Here is a 3,801-nt window from a genome sequence, read left to right on the forward strand (position 1 = left end):
TTTCAGGACTTTCAGTATATCCTGCCATTCCCTTCTGGCCTGCAGAGTTTCTGTAGAAAGGTCAGCTGTTATCCTTATGGGTTTTCCCTTATACATTGTTTGTTGCTTTTCTGTTGCTGCTTTTCATATTTTTTCTTTGTGTTTAATTGTCGTTAATTTGATTAATATGTGTCTTGGTGTATTTCTCCTTGGTTTTATTCTGTATGGGACTCTCTGTGCTTCTTGGACTTGGTGAATTATTTCCTTTCCCATGTTGGGGAAGTTTTCTGCTATAACCTCTTCAAATATTTTCTCAGACCCTTTCTTGTTTTCTTCTTCTTCTGGGATGCCTATAATTCGAATGTTGGTATGCTTAATGTTATCACTGAGGTCTCTGAGACTGTCTTCTATTCTTTTTATTCTTTTTTCTTTTTCCTGCTCTGTGGCATTTATTTCCCCCATTCTATCTTCCAACTCACTTATTCGTTCTTCTGCCTCAGTCATTCTGCTAAAAATATGGAACGCTTCACAAATTTGCATGTCATCCTTGTGCAGGGGCCATGCTAATCTTCTCTGTATCATTCCAATTTTAGTATATGTGCTGCCAAAGCGCGCACTAAAGTAATTATTGATAAGTATGGACTTCTTGACATTTTATTATCTTTTTACTGTATTGTAATAACTTTGTTTTTTTTTTTTCTTCTCTTGCTATTCCTTTGTGATTTGATGATTTTCTGTAGTGGTATATTTAGATTACTTACTCTTTACTTTTGTGTATCTACTATAGTTTTTGCTTTGTAATTGTGTGAAGCTTGCATAAAACATCTTACACTTATAACAATCTATTTAAAGTTCAAATACATTCTAAAGCTCTACATTTCTCTCTTTTCCTCCTACCATGTTTTATGTTTTGATGACACAATTTTCATCCTTTTCTCTTGGGTATACATTAACAAATTATTGTAGTTATAATTATTTTTACTCCTTTAGTCTTTTAAGTTACATACTAGATTTATAAGTAATTAACCAACCATCATCACAGCATTAGTTTATTCTGAATGTAACTATATATTTTAACTTTATTAATGAGACTCACACATTTATATGTTTTCTAATTACTATTTAGCACTCTTACATTTCAACTTTAAAAATTTCCTTTAACGTTTTTTATAAGGCCAGTCAAGAGGTGCTAAACTCTTTCAGCTTTTGTTTGCCTGGAAAACTCTATATCTCTTTTAATTGTGAAAGACAATTGCCAGGTAAAGTATTCATGGTTGGCAGTTCTTTTCTTTCAGCAATTTGAATATGTTATGCTATTCCCTTCTAGCCCGCAAAATTTCTGCAGAAAATCTGCTGATAGTATTACAGGGGTTGCCATGTATTTAACAAGTTGTTTCTGTCCTGCTGCTTTTTAAATTCCCTCCTTGTCTTTAACTCTGACAATTTATTTATAATGTGTCTTGATGTGAGTCTCTTTAGGTTCCTCTTATTGAAATTCTCTGGGCTTCCAGGATCTGGATGTGTTTCCTTTGCCAATTAAGAAAGTTTTTAGTCATTATTTTTTCAAATAAATTTTCTGCCCCTTTCTCTCTTTCTTCTCCTCCTGTGACCCCCAATAAAGCAACGTTGGTCTGCTTGATATTGTCCCATAAATCCCTTAAGCTATCTTGACTCTTTTTCATTCTTTTTTCTTTCATTGCTCTGATTGAATTCGACCACTTTGTCTTTGTTTGTTTTTTTAAGCTTTTTATTGGAATATAATTGCTTTACATTCTTGTACCAGCTTTTGAGGTACACCAAAGTGAATCAGCTGTATTTATACATATATCCCCATATCCCCTCCCTCCTGTGACTCCCTCCCACCCTCCCTATCCTGGCCCTCTAAGGCATCACCCATCATCGAGTTGATCTCCCTTTGTTATACAGCAACTTCCCACTACCTATCTATTTTACACTTGGTAGTATATATATGTCTATGCTACTCTCTCACTTTGTCCCAGATTCCCCTTCGCCCCCCGCCCCCCCAACCCCATGTCCTCCAGTCCATTCTCTTCATCTGCATCCTTATTCTTGCCCTGTCACTGGGTTCATCAGTACCTTTTTTTTTTTTTTTTTAGATTCCATATATATGAGTTAGCATACAGTATTTGTTTTTCTCTTTCTGGCTTACTTCACTCTGTATGACAGACTCTAGGTCTAACCACCTCATTACATATACCTGAATTACATTCCTTTTTATGGCTGAGTAATATCCCATTGTGTATGTGTGCCACATCTTCTTTATCCATTCATCTGTTGATGGGCATTTAGGTGGCTTCCATGTCCTGGCTATTGTAAATAGTGCTGCAGTGAACATTACGGTACATGTTTCTTGTTGGATTATGATTTTCTTTGGGTATATAGCCAGTAGTGGGATTACTGGATCATATGGTAGTTCTATTTTTAGTATTTTAAGGAATCTCCAAACTGTTTTCCACAGTGGCTGTACCAGCCTACATTCCCACCAACAGTGCAGGAGAGTTCCCTTTTCTCTGCACCCTCCCCAAAATTTATTGTTTCTAGATGTTTTGATGATGGCCATTCTGACCAGGGTGAGGTGATACCTCATTGTGCCTTTGACTTGCATTTCTCTAATGATTAGTGATGTGGAGCATCTTTTCATGTGTTTGTTGGCCATCTGTATGTCTTCTTTGGAGAAATGTCTGTTTAGGTCTTCCAGCCATTTGTGGATTGGGTTTTTGCTTTTTTGGTATTAAGCTGCATGAGCTGCTTGTATATTTTGGAGATTAATCCTTTGTCCATTGCTTCGTTGGCAAGTATTTTCTCCCATTCTGAGGGTTCTCTTCTTGTCTTGCTTATGGTTTCTTTCACTGTGCAAAAGCTTTCAAGTTTCATTAGGTCCCATTTGTTTGTTCTTGATTTTATTTCCATGATTCTAGGAGGTGGGTCAAAAAGAATCTTGCTTTGATGTATGTCATCGAGTGTTCTGCCTATGTTTTCCTCTAGAAGTTTTATAGTGTCTGGCATTACATTTAGGTCTTTAATCCATTTGGAGTTTATTTTTGTGTATGGTGTTAGGAAGTGTTCTAATTTCATTCTTTTACATGTAGCTGTCCAATTTTCCCAGCACCACTTATTGAAGAGGCTGTCTTTTTTCCATTGTATATTCTTGCCTCCTTTGTCAAAGATAAGGTGCTCATATGTGCTTGGGTTTACTTCTGGGTTCTCTGTTCTGTTCCATTGATCTACATTTCTGTTTTTCTGCCAGTACCATACTGTCTTGATCACTGTGGCTTTGTAGTATAGTTTGAAGTCAGGAAGCCTAATTCCACCAACTCCATCTTTCCTTCTCAAGATTGCTTTGTCTATTTGGGGTCTTTTGGGTTTCCATACAAATTGTAAGATTTCTTGTTCTAGTTCTGTGAAAAATGCTGTTGGTAATTTGATAGGGATTGCATTGAATCTGTAAGTTGCTTTGGGTAGTACAGTCATTTTCACAATGTTGATTCTTCCAATCCAAGAACATGGTATGTCCATCTGTTAGTATCATCTTTTATTTCTTTCATCAGTGTCTTATAGTTATCTGCATACAGGTCTTTGCCTCCTTAGGCAGGTTTATTCCTAGGTATTTTATTCTTTTGGTTGCAATGGTAAATGGGAGAGTTTCCTTAATTTCTCTTTCTGCTCTTCCATTGTTAGTGTATAGGAATGCAAGAGATTTCTGTGCATTAATTTTGTATCCTGCTACATTACTAAATTCATCAATTAGTGCTAGCAATTTTCTGATAGAGTCTTTAGGGTTTTCTATGTATAATATCATGT

At 36.0% G+C, this 3,801-nt stretch overlaps 1 non-coding gene across 1 annotated transcript; it reads right to left on the reverse strand.

Annotated features, from left to right (window-relative positions):
* Positions 1-489: 489 nt before the first annotated feature.
* On the reverse strand, positions 490-592 carry LOC130859779 (U6 spliceosomal RNA). Its single transcript, XR_009055321.1, has one exon. It is a non-coding gene; the product is annotated as a U6 spliceosomal RNA (small nuclear RNA).
* Positions 593-3,801: the final 3,209 nt, after the last annotated feature.

This window comes from Hippopotamus amphibius, chromosome 8, assembly GCF_030028045.1.
Source record: "Hippopotamus amphibius kiboko isolate mHipAmp2 chromosome 8, mHipAmp2.hap2, whole genome shotgun sequence".
Taxonomy (NCBI): domain Eukaryota; kingdom Metazoa; phylum Chordata; class Mammalia; order Artiodactyla; family Hippopotamidae; genus Hippopotamus; species Hippopotamus amphibius.